This window comes from Cygnus atratus, chromosome 6, assembly GCF_013377495.2.
Source record: "Cygnus atratus isolate AKBS03 ecotype Queensland, Australia chromosome 6, CAtr_DNAZoo_HiC_assembly, whole genome shotgun sequence".
Taxonomy (NCBI): domain Eukaryota; kingdom Metazoa; phylum Chordata; class Aves; order Anseriformes; family Anatidae; genus Cygnus; species Cygnus atratus.
In genome coordinates this window covers 27,213,029-27,231,477 of record NC_066367.1, presented here as the reverse complement: position 1 = coordinate 27,231,477, position 18,449 = coordinate 27,213,029, and the positions used below count along the sequence as shown (strand labels likewise).

The window sequence follows — 18,449 nt, the reverse complement described above, 5'->3', positions numbered from 1 at the left end:
TTGGGAAAGGGTCTCTCAGGTTTGGGTCACTGAATCTTAGCAAGTAATGCAGACACAAGAAGTCATGTCCCAGTAAGCCCGTAGTTTGCAAATCTTTTCAAGTCCCTTTCTTATGTCTGAGTCACCTTGTTAGCAAGTGCATTTGGTTGAGGGAGGATAGTACTTTCTAAGCGGTTAAACAGGGTCCATTTGTTAAGCTGACTTAGAATGACCCTGGCTGAGACTTTCTATATTTACTTGAAACACCATTCTTTATTCTGGCTCAACTCCCAGCTAAACTCAAAGCCTACTTCACAATCAGAAAAAGGCTGGCTTGCATCACTTTGGGGGACCCAAAAGAGATTATTATTTGGGAGCTGGGGAAGCTCTGTGTGCTACAAGAGTCATGGGTTGGAACACCTCCAGCTGCTCCAGAGATGCATTGGGCTGTAGTGAGCTGCCCAGGCTTCCGGCTATGTAAAGTGGCAGCAAATGAAGTCAAATGATTGGGGCAGGAGAAAACTGAGATTTGTGTGTTTTCATAAACGCAGCTTTCACTGCTGGAAACAGTATGCTGGTATTTTGAGGGATGCCTACTCAGGGTAAAACTGAGAGCATGGCTGGATATTGCTGGACTTGCTTTCCAAAGAGATTGTTCTGAAAAAATCAACATTGGCCAGACAAGTTGTGGTCTCATCTTTCTCCTGACCTCCTGCTGACATCTCTACCTTAAGGCCTTGTTTCCTGATCTCAACATAATTCCTCATGGGATCTTTTGAGAAGCAGCTGCCACCTTGGCCTACTTTTTCCTGTCACAGGGGACAGGCAGGTGGAAGTTCAGAGTTTTTCTTTTTAAATACAGTACATGAAGAAACTGGTGGCTTCTCCCCAGGCCAGAGGCCTAAATCTGTGTTTGCACTGTATGTGGCCCAAGTCCTAACCTTTAAGAAATGGCCAACAGCTCAAAATATGGACACAGAAATAGCTTGTTTGTGCTCTGTGAGAAAGGTTTGGTGGGATGCTCAGGTGCAGGCAGGAGCTATGTGTGAGAGGTAGAGAGCTGGCTTTTGTGGGTGTCTTCTAGGTGTTTTCTTCTCACCAAGTATTCTGTAGGGAGCCTTGGCAAACCTGGACAGTACTTCAGTCCCTATCTTCTACATATTTAGCTCTAAATGTGTCATAAACCCAAATCTTTTCTAACTTTCTTGGTTTATTTTGCTGAATTTATTCTTGTAAACTGTGTATCCTAATTATAATAGTAATTTAAATTTAAAAAAAAAAATGAGGAAAGGGGAGTCAGTTTATCTATTGGCTCACTTATTCTGATTTCCTCACATTGTCAGCAGAGGCAATAATTTTGCAAGCATAGCTCTTACAAGGCTAGAGGAAAGTTAGAAACATAGCTGTATCACCAGAGCTCATCTGAATTGCTTGTGTTAAAACTGAGCTTTTCTAAGTGGACTCTGGAAATTAGCCCAATGCTCTTGCAAGGTGTTGTGAATCATCACACTATGGCCTTAATTTACTAGTGTAAGTACTTCTCATCTCTCAAGCCCTGCAAAGCTGCCTCTATGGCAATTCCTGCAGCTTTTGGGGAGTCAGAGTTGACACTGGAGCCAGAGCAGTCTTCTCCTCTTCCTGAGTTCTTCTTCCCTCATAAGGGCAGAGTCAGAAGCCAGCTAGACGAGGGTTTAAATTTTACTGCTTACTGATGCCAGATGCTTTCTCTAGCTCCAGCTAGGCTGTTTCCTTCTTGCCTGCAGTGGGAAGTGCTTGAAGTTGAAGCACTTGCACATTAGGTGGTGCTAAACTCTAATAAATGCATGCTAAGTGATTACTATTAAAGTGATTTTTTTCCCATCCTACCTGGTGTACGTGGCAAGGCCCTCACTCATCTTCAGGCTGCTTGTACTGTTCTGATGCACTGATAGCCAGTTTAGAGGCTTGCCAGTTTGCAGTTGAGCTTGCCATCAAATACTGCTTGATTAAAAAAGTTTCCTGTCTAGGTGTTCTTCTAAAATTACAGCCAATATTACCAAAATTAGAAAACTGATTTTCATGTTTTGGAACATGCCTACCCTCAGGGCTGCCCACAGGGTTGGGAATAGTTAGTTATATGGGGTAGGGGATGTCATCTTCAATTTGTCAGTGCCTGACAGTGCTCTTCTCCCTTCCTAGAAAAGGTGGTCCTTCTGGCTGCTTCACTTACTAAACTGTCACCAGTTGTAACTAGAATTGACTTTGAACTTAAGCCCCAGCCAGGCAATGGTTTCCTAACCCAGATACAGGATTGAGGGGTTAGTCTTACAGATGGCTCCTATAACTTCCGAAGTAGAATGTAATTACAACCTTCTTGTGCCTATTTAAGTCATTACAAGGTTGAAAAAGTAGACTCAGTTCCTAATTGAAAGTTTGGAATGGATAAGGGTGGTGGGGTGTGAAACCCTATTTAATGAATAGGAACATGAAGACTGTTGAGTTGTTGGTCACAGGGAATCCTAGTTCAAAAAGCTGCTACTGAGCAAAATTTGCAACTTTCATCCACAAAACTATTCTGTATTGACAGTTTCAAACAATCTACTTAGCTATCAGAGATAACTTAGAACTGCAATGGGGACAGGTAACTCTCAGAAACTACCTTGCACTTTTAAGTAATTTCTCCACTACTTCTCTCATAGGCATTGAATGGGACCTGAAAGCAATGCTGTCGTGTCCCTTGAGTAACAAAATCCTGTGTCTTCTTACTTTAAACTTCCCCTAGACATTATTTGAATAAACCACCATTCCACACGTAACAGAGTCTAAGGGTAAGTTTTCTACTTCCCGCATAAGCAAAATGGATGTTCTGTCTGGCTCTGAATGTAACAAGAAAAAGTCCAAAGGCAATGTCTCTTGTTTGGCTCAAGCACGGCACTCGTAGAAGATCTATTCTAATATCTGTGCTAGATGAGGAAGACTTTTGGAAGAGGTTGTAGATGCTGTCATGTTTACATGACTAAGGGGTACATGCTTGAACTCTCCTAAGTGAGATAACAGTGAACTGCCAGGTGGAGACCTGGTAGAGATAGAGACCATTCTGCAGAGCCTGAAGAGGGGAAGATATCCATGAGTCTCCCCACATTGAGCACTATTTTTTCATGCTTCATGCAAACCTGAACAAGATCATGAGTGCATGACAGGTAGTGGGACACAGTGATGGCTGGCATGGTGCACACTGTACTTGCAGCCACCACTGTTTTAACAGCAAACTCTGACAGAGTTTGTTTCTGATAGAAGAATCACAGAAAGACTCCTTTAAGTTCTGTTGCATGCTTTGAGTTAGGAGATCAAGACCTTACAGGATAATCGTAGAGCGCATTAGAAATGAAGGCACATAAAATAGCTGAAGAGACACTTTGAAACAAGCTGCCAAATAATGAATAATCACAGAGAATTTAAATGAGACCCATAGTACAGCCTTTTGTTTCTCAGGCAAGCTACCTCTTGGACTTTTTTCTTCCTCTGAGAACAAAAGGCAGAATCAATAAGCCAGTCAATGAGACTACTGGAAACCACTTTGAAGTTTGTGATGAAAGAGAATTTTTCTTCCTGTTTGAATTGCAGATTCCTTAGCACAAAACATGGCTGGTTCACTTCCACCTCACCAAATCCAACTGACACATCTAAGCTCCCATCCCACCCTACTGCCCAACCCTCCAGAGTGCCATTCCACTGAGCAAGTTCAATCAGTTGTAGTCTATATTGCAGACATTGCTTTTAAAATAGGAATTGGATCTGTTTCACTGTCCTAGCTCTCACAAAGCTTTGCTGTGGCCATTTTAAAAGCTTTATATTATATCAAGGGAGAGGGGAAGGGAGGGGTGGATAAAGCTCTTCAGCTTTTAGGTCTTTGATTTTAGTTTTTGTCAAGCATCAAGAAAGGTGCAATAGCATTATAATCATTAGTGGTAAAGTAAATGTAAAGCCACATGTAAATTATAGTTTGATAGCCTCAAATAGCTAATGAGTTATCAGTTAGAAACTGCTAGGGGTAGAAAAAGCATGATTCTTAAATATGAAAAAGCCTGAATGCTGGGAACCATACCAGTCTTATATTTAGCTTTTTAACTATATAACAGGATAGGGATGGATCTCTTTTGGCTTTATAGCTCATACCTGGGTGAAAGTACCACTTTGCATCTGGTAGCAAGGGGAAGTTTGCCCCCTGCTTCATGGTGCAGTTTCTCTTCAGCAATTTCAGAACTGTTCAGTGGCATAGCATCAGTGAAATAACTAGTTCATGGTTATCTATGATAGATTATATTTTAATTTACAAAGGGCAACTTTTTTCCTTCTTTGCTGTCATTAAGAGATATTACCAGAGATATGGGTCTTTATTAGTGTGGAGTTACAGAATATGAGATTGTCCCTGACCAGGGCAGCTCTCACTCCAAGTAGTCAAGACAGGGATATCTTCTGTGCTCAGCACGTTCACAGTAGCTGGCTGTTTAATTCATGGTGAGGCTCTTTCATATAGTCACTAATTCATATTTTATCCCATTCAAAGATAGGCACCTGAGACATTAGGATATTAAGCTTCTAGTTAGAGTAGAAATTGGTGGAGCACAATTTAGGTAAGCTTTCTTACCATCAAAAAAATATCTTGCTAACACTGGGTAGTCTGTAACTTCTTCTTGCATCTTGCTGCACAATCATTCAACCTTCAACCCAACAGGGTCTGCTTTCTATCTGCAATGGTTTGTGTGCTAATTTAGTGGGGCCTGGGAGACCCAGCCACATTCCACCTGGCAATTCCCTGTAGAGATCTTGGGTACTTCAACTAATCTCCCTTTTAAAGAGGAAAGGAAGAATGACGAGCCTTGGTGCTTTATCCTACTTATGGTAAGTAAAATGGACCCAGGATGAACAGCACTTCAGAAAGACCTAAGAGAAGACATCTCCACCTTTCATCAGCCTCTCCCAGACGGACACCAAATGAACCAGGTATGCTCCAGGCTTCAATAGAATCCCCTTAGTGTCCCTTGCATTGCTTCATTGTTTGCGGATATCTAATATCAACATTTGTGAAAGAAGTTCATCCAACAGAAGTGCTATGCTACTGTAAGGTGCCTTAAATACTCAGGTTCCCTCTCAACTGGGTAAAGCAGCAGAAATTCATCTTCAAGTGGGGGGTGATGAAGAAAAGGTTAACCAGCTGCCTGCAAAACAATTCACTTAACTGAAGGCAGGGAGGCACACTGCATTTTTTATGGTTTGGGAGAGAAAAGTGTACAGTATGTGACATTAATGCAGAATAAATGTTTCATGAGTTGGCCTTCTAATGGACACATCCCTGAGAAGGGATTGGCATGGCAGTGACAGCCCCAGTGCCTACAGGAACATGCCATGAAGTCTCTGATAGCTGGCGCAGTTCTGTCAGGACCTAGTTTTTTATTTTTGTTTTTCCATTGAACTTCCATAGATATTTGATAAATAAAACTGTGGCCTCTTCATAGGAGAAAGGTGGTGTGCATCTGGCAGACAGTGCATTGACAGATATTTCTCCTGTGAAGAAAGGTTGAGAGAGCTGGGCTGTTGAGCTTGAAGAGAAGGCTCTGGAGTGACCTTATTGCAGCTTTTCTATACTTAAAGGGGGCTTATAAAAAAGATGGAGAGCAACTTTTTGCTAGTGCAGACAAGGACAGGACAAGTGGTAATGGTTTGAAACTAAAAGAGGGGAGATTTAGGTTAGACATTAGGGAGAAATTCTTCACTCGGAGGGTGGTGAGGCACTGGAACAGGTTGCCCACAGGAGTTGTGGATGCCCCATCCCTGAAAGTGTTCAAGGCCAGGTTGGATGGGGCTTTCAACAACCTGGTCTAGTGGAAGGTGTCCCTGCCCAAGGCAGGTGGGGGTTGGAATTAAGGTCCCAAACTATTCTGTGATTCTATTATATTGGAGCTTGACAGTACTGGTGATGGAACCTCTGAAGTCTCTGAGCTTGCCTGTCCTGTATTTGTGAACACATGAACAATTTAATGTGTTCAGACTATGCTTTTATTTCTAGTAGCATTGCAGCAAATGCCCTATGTGCTACAGAGATTTCCCTCTGAAAACCATTGTTTGCAACCTAATTTTAAAATGGTTAGCAGAGTTTGAAAACATGATAATAGCATTGGGAAAACTTGTTGTGGAAGAGAGGAGAAAAATCTTTGTTTTCATCACTTATTATTCTACCTCTTATGCTATCTCAGATATGTTGCAGCAACAAGGGTGAGAGAAAGGTTCTTGTCACAGCTTGCTGTGAAAACAGCCAGTGTGGTGAAGGAATGGGGGGGGGGGGAAACAGGGATTAAACAAATATATATATTTTTTTTTTTTCTGTAGGATACTTTCCAAGTATTTAAAACTATTGGACATCAGGGTATTGTTTCAGCTTCCTGTTATCTAATATGGATGTCTTTTATCTAAATATCTTTTTAGAGTAACAAAGCCAATTACTCCATGTTCTTCTCCCAGAAAATCACTTTTCTGCAGTTTAGCAGTGAAGGATGAGGCATCTTTTCCTCCAGCTGATGCTGATGGAAAGGTCCTTTCAGAGTCCCACCGCCAGAAGGTGCTAAAAGATCTTTTTGCTAACAACAGCATACTCACTACTTCTAAGATGTACAAGTCAACGCTTATAATGATGTCACACTGGGGTGACTCAGTGAATTAAGCTGGCCAGAGCACTGAGTTGCCATGAAGAAACCAGGCTTGAAGCATGGAGGGACGGTGCTTTTACCATGTGGCAGGGGTATCAAATTTTGTTGTTTATTTTGTACAAAGCTTGAGCAGGATCTCTGTGTGCTTGTCTGCAGGTCAGCAGTGCTACTGCTGCGCTTGTGAATAGTTGTGCAACTGTTTCGCTATTTGGGCTCGTCCTTGGCGGCTCCAATGACTGCTAAAATCAAGGTATTTCTTCCTGGCTTCTTACTGCTTACGGAAGCTGTCTCAGGCAGGCAGGTGTTATTATACAACTCTCCACTTAGTGTCCTCACTTGCTTGGTTTTTGCACCAGCTGGGGAAAGCGAGCAATCTCGTTTCAGGAAGAACAGGCCTAAGTACAAGAAGCCTAAATATCCACAGGCTTTGAGTAACGATTTAAGCTTCAAAAACCTTGGGGTTGGCAGCATCTGCCTTGATGCCCGAAATCTGTCCAGTTTGGCTTCAGGATGCAAGCCACACTTAGTAGGCAGTATAATGCACATTCTAGGGCTTGGCCTAGCTCCTCTGAAGCCTGCAGAGTGCTGCAAAGTAATTGGCAGGACCTGATAGAGAGCTGGGAATCACTCCTGATCCACCAGCCCTCATGACCCTGAGCATGGCTGACCCAATGTGGATTTCCACACCATATCTGCTAATGAATTACTGAACAGACTGTAATAGTCTCATTTTGGGCCCTGGTTCTGTAAAATATGTGTGTTCCTCACACTAAAGGCAATTCCTCCTTCCACGTTTCCTGTAACGAAATAGCCAATTGGGAAACCTCATCTAGTTTTGTTTTTATTTCAAGCTGAAATAAAGGAGAGCTACTTGTCTTTTTTTTTTTTCTTGATTGTCCTTGTTAAGCTAATAATAGAGTATCTACCTTTAAGCTTCATATAACACATTAATAAGATCTAATTTCCTAGATGCCTAAAGCTGGAAAGAATAAGGTCTGTGGCCACTAGGCCGTGTAATGGAGGCACATCACAGGCCTCTTGACACCATGTAGAACTGCAGAGGAAACTCCTCACACTTCACGCTCACCCAACTCCTCAAAACTGAAATGTGTCTCTTTGTAATGGACATCATTTTAATAAACCCAATAAATGAATTCGTTACTATTTAATAACTTCAGTATAATAACTATTGCCTTAAAGAAACTTCTTTGCAGCATTTATATTATGCAAACAAGGAGGGCACAGAACAATGGGGCCTGGTCCAAATGTTTTCACCAGCTTGGACAGAGAAGGGATTGAACCAGGGCCCCCATGTTGCAGATCAGCCCCAGGCTTCGGCCTACTAATTGTTGTGAGGAATCTTTCTTTTCTGTCCTTGGGACTGTGGAGTCCTGAAAGCTTTACTTCTGTAGCTGGGACGAAACAAAAACCTATTTCAAAGCTGAAGCCTTTCATGAAGGAACAACATTGTATTACAGATGATCCTAATTTTACCAAGTTCCCCTATTTTAAGGTCAAAAACTGTGGGTTTTTTTTGAGATCTTATACAAAGGCATCTTGTCTCCATACAAAAGCACAAATGGGAGAAAATCCAGCCTTTCCATCAGGGATTTGTTCCAATGATAAACACTGACTTTGGTTTAGAATACTTTGCCTTATTTCTTCTTTGAAACTTATCTAGCTTCAGTTTGCAGCAAGTCACTCAAGTACTGCCATTCCCTGCCAGGATAAACCCCAGAGAGATAAAACTTCCTGTTAATGGCGAATATTTGGACACGCCAATTCATGAGTCAGACCTTCACCCAATAATTCTACCAACAGTTTAGTAGCTTGATAAGATGATTGCCTCCTTCGTTCCCATTTCTGCTTCCTTAACTCAATACCCATCAGTAAAAATTCTTCCAATTATTTTCTAGGGCTTCCAACCTTTGTTCAATTGACCATTGACTTGTCCACTTATATGTTACAACAATTTAAACCTATTTAAATCCAGTTTAATTTGATCTTGCTCCTTTGCTATAAAATTCTTGATTTCTTTTCTTTGTCCAGCCAAATCTCAGGACGTGGACCTCTAATTTGGTCATTTTTCTTATGAATACTCAGGATCCAGCAGGCCATTGTGGCTATTGGGATCCAGTTGGCAGAGCTGTTTTTGTGTGGAAGGACAGGAGAAGATCTGAAAAAAACAAGCATCTCCAGGATGTACTCTGAGAGCAGCTGGAAGGTTTGGTGTGTCACTTGTGTATTAAGTGTTGGATGACTGCTATCTTTAACTAGGTGAATCTCTGACAGGAGAGCCTGTTATTGATGGTACCAGCAATAGGACTGCATCAATGGGCCAATTTTCACTGTAACTGTAAATCACACTGCATTTCTTTGTGGAAGAGAAAACCCACTGAGAGAACCAATTCTATTTAGGTGAGTTGTACTGAAGCAATACTGCTATTTTAGAAATAACCATTATTGGTTTTGATTTGATGTGGAATACAATAAAGCCCAAGCTGAATTATGCAGGGTTACTATAATTATTTTGAAAGCTCAGCATGGAAAAATTGGTAACAGCTCATGTGCTCACATCAGGGATCGTTTCAATTTTACCCTCAAGAGCAGTTGTTCATTCATTGTTGATTGCAACAATCTTTTAATCAAGAAAACAGCGTGGATATTTTATTCCAGCTGGTAACAGGGGTTGGGGAAAATGGTGAGATTAATTTTACAAGCTGAATTTGAGAACTGAATTTCTTCAAAGTAACAATACTTGCTAAAGAAAATGAAGTAGCTTTAAAGCTTCTTAAAAAGAATGATGGTGTCAAATTCAGTCTTTGAGCAGTTAGTTGCAAGTGTGCTCTGATCCTAGAAGCAGCAGTGGGAAGGTCTGTGGCACAGACAGTCTACAGAGGTGGCTTTTCCCATTGCTCTTCATGTGGCAGCAATGGACTGGAGCTCTGGTTTGCTTCCACCAGCAACAAATGATAAATCATTAAGTGAATGAGCCAGCACACAGCAAAACAGCTGGAAGCAAGGATCTCCCCATTCATTCTCCTCGCTGCCCAAGTTAGCTCATTTAGTGCTTGATTTCTCTTCGGTGCCCAAGCCCAGCATCTTACTGAGTACCTTAAAGGCTGACATGCGAACAGAAAAGGTGGATGGATGCTGCAGCTGCATTCCCAGACAGGCTGATATAGGGAGGGGAGCAGATAAGTCTTTTCTGTGTTTTCAAAGTCCTGTTTCCTTTGCAAGTTGCTTGCTATCACAGCTGTCTGGGAAGCACCTTTCATTATTTTCCCACTCCTAACGTGAAAGGTGAGAGAAAGGCAGCCAGGTGGATCTCCTTAGCTGTTGTTAAAATGTTGGAGGGAAAAAGTATTGAAGGTATGTAGTGAAAGCATGAGAATTCTTGGTGAAACCTATTGCATGTTTTTTTTCATTGGGAAAATGGTATTTCTATGTGAAAGAAACACAGCTTTTCTGATCACTCTTTGACCAGCTCCAGGACTACAGCAAGTCCTTCAAGTCTTGTTTAAAGTCTAAGAGTGTTTTCCATCATCATTTTTAAGCAGGGTTCGTCCTGGTATGAATGACACAAGCAACAGTACTTGCGTTGCAGAATTGTCTTGAAGAAGCACTCATATGGGAGTCAGCAGTGCCAAATGAGTGTTCAGCCTTGGATTGTTGCATGGCTCAGTTGCCTGCTCATGGCTAATCTGGCTCTGACATGGACCAGATTGGGTCCATGCTTCCTCATGGGGACATGGAGACACCATCCTGAGAATAGGATGCTAGTTAGATTTCTAATCATGCAGCCCATCTGAGGAGACACAAGAGCAAATGAGAGTTTACCCCATAGACTTCACAACTGGTTTCACTTACCAAGTTTGGGAACATGTGAAGGAAACACGCAACCTGCAAGAATCTGATCGTATTCAGACTGCTGCAAATAGGCAGGTATGGAATAGGACCAAAGCCCTGCCAAGGTATGCAAATAACTATCTGACACTCAGGAGATGATTAAGTAGTCTATGCTGAAATTGGGTGCTTTGCCTTTATAAGGGTTTCTTTAATCTACTTAGCAGAGGGAAAAACTGCATCAAAGATAAATTTTTAACGGTGAAGTGGCACAATTAAGTTATGTACAGTTTAGGAGCTTTTCCTTCAAGTATAAAAGGGCACGGGCAAGACATTTTTGTCCTTTCTAGGCACAAGTGGAGTGACTCCAGATATCCAAAGGTACAATTGAGAGTTTTCCCACCTTCCTGCCCCAGAATTCTCTTAGTGGTTTTTCTGGGAATCTTGCATACCTGAAGAATTCAGGTTGGAGCGAGATTCTGTTACTGCAAGAAGAATCAGATGGGAAAACCCTATTTAGGTATGCCATTACTACCTGTTTTCCCACCTTACTCTTCAGATATATAAGGCATCGTGGGCTGTTTTTTTGATGTGTGTTGGTTGGTTGGTGGTTGTTGTTTTGTTTTTTAATATTGCAGCTGGTGGTGAATGCCTAATGTCATTCTCCAGGAATGCTTGTAGGGAGATGGAGACTTGACCCTATTCAGACTGATCCCTGGCAATTTCTCATACATTCGTATATTCAGATCATTCCATAATCAGAAAACATTTGGATTTGTTACATAAAATCAAGCCACTTTGATATGCCATGCTTTCCCTTTCCCCTTGCATTCTATATGGAGGGAGTATAAATTTACCTCTGTCATCATCATATTTTCTTTATCATTTTAGTGGCATAAACACAGGCAAGTAAATCTTCTGTGGAAGCTCCTAGCACAAAAATGAAACAGAAATATTTAATCCCTATGGAAACAGCTTATCCTGGATGGAGGATTTCCCCCAAAATCAGATTTTGAGCTTTCAAGAACACATCCTGGAAATGGTGATTTCACATCAAAGCTGAAAAAGAGAGTGGGAGGAGGAAAGAGGAGCTTTTGGGGCGGGGGGTTGCGCAACTGCTGGCCTTCACCCAGCCTGTGCAGTCTCAGCCTATGAGAGATAAATCCTGTGGATTTAGTGTACGTGTGAGCACTTCCACAGATTTTAAGCACTCCAGGCAGAAGCGCCATTGTTAGGTATTTAATCTGAAAGCAAAGAGGATCGCCTTTCTTCCTTTCAAATCAAAATCCCTTGTTAGCTTAATTTCTTAGGAGAAAAACACAATCAGATCTTTTTCCCCTGAACATAATTGAGAGTCAGTCTTTTTTCTTCTTTTATTTCTTAACTCCCAAAGGAAAAATACAGGTCACAAAAGAATGCTTACTTTTTCTTGAAGATTTTTTCTGATCAAGTGCATGGGATGTCATCTCCTTAAATCCCTTTATTCTGTGTTTGAGTCTGTATTCTTCCAAGTATTTTATTTTCAGTCAGCTGTCGCTTTCTGCTTTCCTCAGAGGTTCTTCTTTTAATTACAACATTTTAAAACTTGACGCCTGCATATTATCATGTCCAGACCATCTTCTCTGGTCTTAGATTTCCCACTCCTGTTAGTGGATCTCTACTTCCATGAGTGAACTAGGACCCCCTGCCCATGTGACCCAGCATTTATTTTCTTCCTGCAAATGACTGATTTTTTTTCTCACACTTTGTTATGATATGTCCCCAGATGTCACTTGGACTTCATTTTTCTATAGCTTACCTGCTCAAAGAATGCTGCTTAGGCTCACAAATTATGTAATTCCTCATGATCTTTGCATAACTGAGGGTGACTGCATAGGTCCTGGTTAATAGCCCACTTCAGAGCCTTTTATTTCTGATCTTCCTGGTTTGGATCTTGGCTGGGTTCTGAAGGAAAAAAATTAATTGTTTGACAGCAAACAATTTGTTTTCTAAAGGTGCATAGATAATATGGCGTACTGGAAATTTTGGTGACACATGAGTAGAAAAGAGTCCAGGGACTGAATTAGCATGCAATCTGATTTACAGGAACATGCTAAAGCATCTGTTCAGATCAAATAAACCTCTTATCAGTGCAAACAGCCTCCATGGATTCATTCAGGACACCTTTAGGTTGTTCCTTGGAACCCAGACTGTCACACAATTCAAAAGATTATGTTCTCGGATATCAAGACCCATGCAAGCAACATGCTTTATCCAAATGGATTTCAGAGTATCAGTATGCTGAAGGTGGAACCTTGACGCTACAAGCAACTTTTCATGCATCTCTGCAACTATATACAAGCAGAGATTCCTAGAGCATTGGGAGCCTTCATCAGGAGACTACCACCAAAGTCCCATGACCCTCAGCATTATTTCTTGCGAACGGATTTGTAAAAATAAACAGCCTTCCATAACTACCACCCAGCCTGGTGAGCGAGGCACTCGGGGGAGAAGGATTGAGTCCTTGTTCACTCAGGCAACATATCATTGATTTTCCTCTGAAAAGAAATAATTTACTTTTATCACAACTTGGCAGCAAGAAGAAGAAACATGAGGAGTGGCAAAATCCAAGCAGCATCCCCATAAGATCTCCACGTGGTTTCTGGATGTGAGCAGTGACTCCTCAGGCTGAAACGATTAGTCTGTCTTTGAAACTATTCCAAATTCGACTCCCCTTCGGGAAGCAGCAAAAAAAAAAAAAAAAAAAAAAAGAGCTAACTTGTACCAACCACAATGCAATTTTAGTGACTTTCCATTTCAAGGCAGTCCTGTTTTGAATAAAGAGCCTACGTTTGTTTGTGACCTGACCCTAATGCCTAGCAGATGCACTGAGCAGTGAATAGGTTGTCTCCTTCTAAAATTTGCTGTGTGTGAAGGTTTCCTATCAACCACCTTCAAAACTGGGGGGCAGAGCGCCTTTGTTTTCCTATTTCCCATACGTGAAATGAGGTAATAATTCCTGCGAGGCATCATTTACTGATGTTAGTAAAGCTCATGGTAGTTTCAGCTTGGGGATTTCAAAGGGCTGAAGTTCTGTTTAGTGTAAGTACCCTGAGTTCAGCAAAGCTATGAACTAGATGAATATCTCCATCTTGTGCTAGTAACTCCTAACTAATCTTATTAAAACCTTTCCAGACCCAGATCAATATCTGAAATGCACTCTGTCCTGTAATTAATCTGATGAGACATGCTATCCATGTTTACAGGTCCCTTCAAATTTTTCTTTAGAGTTTTTTATTTTAAAATTAAACTGGTTAAGTAGAAGCAGGGTCATGATCTCTGTTTCTCGGTAGCTTTTTCATGCACTTATTAAATATCCTGTACTGAGTGCACTCAGTAATTCAATGATCCTGCCCTGGTGAATACAGTTAGATACCAAGGTCTTAAAGACCCTACGTGGAGGCAAGTCTGTCAGTTTGATGTTTTGCATGTGAAAGGCACCAGTCAGAGCAGCCTGACAGACGCATGGATATCCACCTCAAAGACACAAATGTGTGATGAAGTGTGTGGAATGGCACGAGTTAGGGCAGCACCATGTCAGCAGTCCTGGCTCCCACCTTGTACTCTCACACCTCCTCTGCTATGTTCGGTCTGCTTCACCTCCTGAGGCCAGGGGCAATCTCTCAGGACAGTCTTCTGACACCTGGCTCTTTTGGAGTGAAGGACTATCCAACAACAGCACTGTTGATTAGTGATGGACTAAGGTACTACTGATTTGTGAGGGCATGAAAGCACCAGCCTTAAGTTTTATACATCTTCCAAAAAAATGGGCATGTGATCTTAATTAGGATTCAGCTTAGAGAAAAGGAAGCTGAGGGGAGGCCTCATGGCGGCCTGCAGCTCCCTCACGAGGAGAGCGGAGGGGTAGGTGCTGAGCTCTGCTCTCTGGGGACAGCGACAGGACCCGAGGGAACGGCATGGAGCTGGGACAGGGGAGGGTCAGGCTGGGTGTTAGGAAAAGGTTCTGCACCCAGAGGGTGGTCGAGCACTGGGACAGACCCCCCAGGGAAGTGGTCACAGCACCGAGCCTGCCAGAGTGCAAGAAGCATTTGGACAACACTCTCAGAAACATGGTTTCATTTTTGGACGGTCCTGTGTGGAGCCAAGAGTTAGATTTGATGATTCTTGTGGGTCCCTTCCAGCTCAGGATATTCTGTGATTCTATGATCCCTGAATTCATTAATTGTATAGGTGGCAACAAGGCTTGGATTGAAGTAAGCTGTAGGAAAAGAAGGAATTAATGGAATAGTATTGTGACTCAATTTTCTTGCCATTGACCAATAGTCTCATAGCTCACATATGGGAGAAACCCTCCTCCTTCTCTTCCTTCTGCTCTGGGTTGGGATCCTGGGCTCAGTTTGGCCATACTTGCGAGCCTTGTAAGGGGGTGACCCATGCACCCCCATTCCTGCAACTGAATTTTAGGCGAGGGCTCTACAAAGCTGGAATATCCCAGTGTGAAGTGGGGGAAAGGAGGCAGCTCTGGGTCTCCTCTCTCCCTTCCTCCTCATGGGAATTAAACATGAGAGCTAAGTGCTTGCTTTTCTGAAGCTATTATTGGCAACCAACACAAAATGTCTCTTTTCATGACAAGTAAATGACCTGCTAAGTACAAGCTATAAAAATTCAGGTCATGTTTTCTGTTTCATTAATATGCTGCCCGACAAAGCCATTGCCTGCTGGGGCTCTCCGCTGGGGAATGGGAGATAGAAAACCCTTAAGGATTTCTCACTGTCATTATGAGATAGAAAGGCAAACAGGCTTCTAAAGGAAAGAGGGTTCCCAAAAGACAGGCTGCCTTTGTGTCCTGATCTCATGAGCAACCACAGGAGGAGGGAAGTAATGCCATTTACACACACAGTCCCAGTAGTGTGGGGTCTGAATGCTTTTATGTTTCACTAATAGCTGGGCCTGACTGTCCCAGAAGTCAATAGAAAGGTTTTCCTTGATTGCAACAGGCAGTGGACCAAAAATGTTATTCGGCCAGAGAAATGTTTGTAAAGTTAGAAAGCAGGGGGAGAAGAGCAATATGAATCGGAATGAGAATCCAAGGGAGAATCTCTTTGAAATGCTTTTCTACAAAAATATTTGCTACTGTAGTGTTTGTCCCAGTTGCATCGAGAAGTTACTGGAGACTGTTGTTCTTTGCACATAAATCTGCCTTTCAGAAATCCAAGAAGCGTCTCCCTGCAGGGGACATCCAAAGTGAGATCAGAGGGTGCATCACTTCTAGGTGTAACTATACGGCTTCCCCATAAAAAATGCAGGGAGGATGGGCTTGGCTAAGGCTGAATTCTGCTGTCATATAATTCTGCAGACGTTTGAATCCATGGCACTTTTCCCTATGTGGGAAGTTTGGGCTTGAAGGAGTTTGAAAAGCACTGGCTTTTGCTCTCGGCAGTGTTCAGTAGGATGCATCCTGCCCCCCCCAATTGAGTTCTCTGGGTGTGTGTTCTCTGACGTGCTGGCAGTGAGGACATGCTGCCCTGCCTAGGGCTGAGGTTTGGCTTTCCGTCTCCGGATCAGCTCCCATTCCTCTCACCTGTCCTGCTTCTTCAGCTATGTGCTGATAAGGTGAGTTTCACATGGAGGCTAAGATGCAGCAGAGAGATCTGGGATGTGACCTGACAGGTCAGTGCCGTTCAGAGGGTTATAAATACTTCTTCAAGCCAACAGGTATTTCCAGGTTTGGCATCCAGGTGTTCTGCTGAATTGCTTCCTACCAGAAGTGGGTTTTAGGGATCAGGCTGCTTCATTCCCCCTTCTGTGCTTTTCACCACCATGTACCTTGTTCTCAACAATGCTCTCACCGGCAATGCCAATGTTTTGGAGCAGCACCATCAGGCTCATTCCAGGGATACTCAGCCTGCAATGAATGCATTGATTCATAGCTTATTTTTCAAGCCAGAAGGAATTACTATGCTCATCTGCTCTGACCTCGAGTATGCAATGGGCACAGGAGTATTTATAGCTCTGTTTACAGCATTCTGCTCTGTATACAAGCCAATAAGGCCGAATAAAGAGCAGGGTCCCTGCCCCACTGTAGGTCTGACAGCCATTAGAAGCTCAACTGCTTTATTAAGGTATTGCCCTCAGTAAGTGGCAGGTCAGACCAGCCCTGCCAATTCCTGAGCGCATGGGCAGAGGGTTGCCTATGCACAGGGCTTGCTGCACATACATCTGTGGCCTGTTTGCTGCAGGAGCAGAAATAAACTCCAGGTGCAAGTACAGTTATCTGGGAAATCCTGGGTTTGTGCTTTAGTGTTTCTTGGGCTCCATGCTGAGCCTGTCTCACATCTCTTGGGGGATCATCTCCCCTGTGTTCAAACCATACTGTGGCAGGTAAAAAGATGCATAAGATCATCAAATGAGATGGTTGAAATGAGACAGGGAAATAATAAATAACTTGTAGGGAGGTGCCCGAGAAGAGCAGGACAGAGTCACCTCCAACTGCATGCAGCTGCTACAGCTCTTCCAGCAGAACACTGCTCAGTGCGTGTTCCCTGCTTGGTACTTCGAGTTGGAGGCAAAGACACGGTGTGTTCCTGTGTGCCTGCCATGGTGCTGCACCTCAGGTGTGATGCTTGAACTGCCCTTCCTAAGGCTCAAGCACTCCAAGAAGATAAGCTCTCTTGTATGTATGCAATTTAGATCACTAAAACTGAAGTAATGTTAATAGATAACCCCACTTCCCATGTACTATGCTCTGTGTTCAGCACGCAGCCCGTGTCCAGGCCACTTGTCTTTCTCCTATGCTTAATTCTGTTGCCTCAGCTCTTGACATGCGGTGAGTGTCTGACCAGAAACTTGAGCACTAACTAGACAAATTAACTACACAGATTAGCCGCTTTTGCTTCCTGTTTAATGTTAGATCTCTGTAGGGTAGCACACTGTGACTGCTTTTGCGCTGCCAGAAAAATGTAAGAAGCCCTTGTCATTCTCTTTCCAGTTAAATGGCAACTGCAATGTTTCTTAGAATAAGTTTTTAATAGCTAAGTTTTGTTAGTGTTCTGGTTGACATGTGTTCGTTCAGGTTCAAATTCCCCTGAGAGCCTGCCTTTTTCATGAGACTGTGTTTGTGAGTGAACACCCAACTGACTGTAACATTAAATATTGCTTGAAATTACTAAAAGGGAAAGTAATTGCCTTTTTACATGCTGAAACGGTAAAGTCAGCCAGAGCTAATTCTTTGATAGCTAAAGGAATTGGTTATTAATGTTTCTGTGTGAAGACAGCACAGCCACAGAGGCTCTTGCAACTGTGAATGTCTCGGTCTTGCTCTTGGGCAAAGTGTATGCAGTCATCTCTAATCTGTTCCATCTCTCCACAAGCAGCTCACCCAGCAGTGTGAACAAATTGCCTGGAAATGTCGTCATCAGGCTTCATCTGGCACTATCTCCCCTTCTGTCTGGGTCATTGATTTCCTCATCTCCTCTGCCTTAAAACTCACATCATACATTAATTTGCGACTCTCCAGTGCTGAAGCAGCTGCGCTGTGCCTTCCCTGCTCAACACCAGCAGCTTTCAGCCTCTGAAGTGTCCTTTACTGCTGCTCATCTGAAGACCTCCTGAATGTGTCTCAAGTGGCCTCCCTGCCTGCTACATAACAGCATGTGCTCTGCCAGCTTTTGTTTCATCACAAGAGAGCTTAGAGCTGTTCTGCTCTCGGAAATTGGGTAAGATTCGGTCTCCTTCCTACAATGACTCAGTGTGCTGGAGAAATGACTCTTGCCTTGTGTGAGCAGCTATCGCAGTGCACAGAGCTGTGCCAGCCTCTGCTAGCCACCAGCCCCCTCGGGAGCGCCCCTGAGCCAGCAAGGAGCCGGGGCTGCTCCACACTCTGCTCTTATGATCGCTAAATATATAGTCGATTGATAAATAAAACAAATCCACGAAGGGTGC

The 18,449-nt window shown here is 42.9% G+C and overlaps 1 long non-coding RNA gene across 2 annotated transcripts; it reads left to right on the top strand.

Annotated features, from left to right (window-relative positions):
• Positions 1-6,683: 6,683 nt before the first annotated feature.
• LOC118261706 (uncharacterized) lies at positions 6,684-18,434 on the top strand. Of its 2 annotated transcripts, none has more exons than XR_007708504.1 (3): positions 6,684-6,754; positions 8,766-9,080; positions 17,882-18,434. It is a non-coding gene; the product is annotated as an uncharacterized LOC118261706 (long non-coding RNA). The 2 variants fall into 2 exon arrangements; XR_004782436.2 differs by lacking the exon at positions 6,684-6,754 and adding an exon at positions 6,800-6,912.
• The last annotated feature ends 15 nt before the right edge of the window (positions 18,435-18,449 follow it).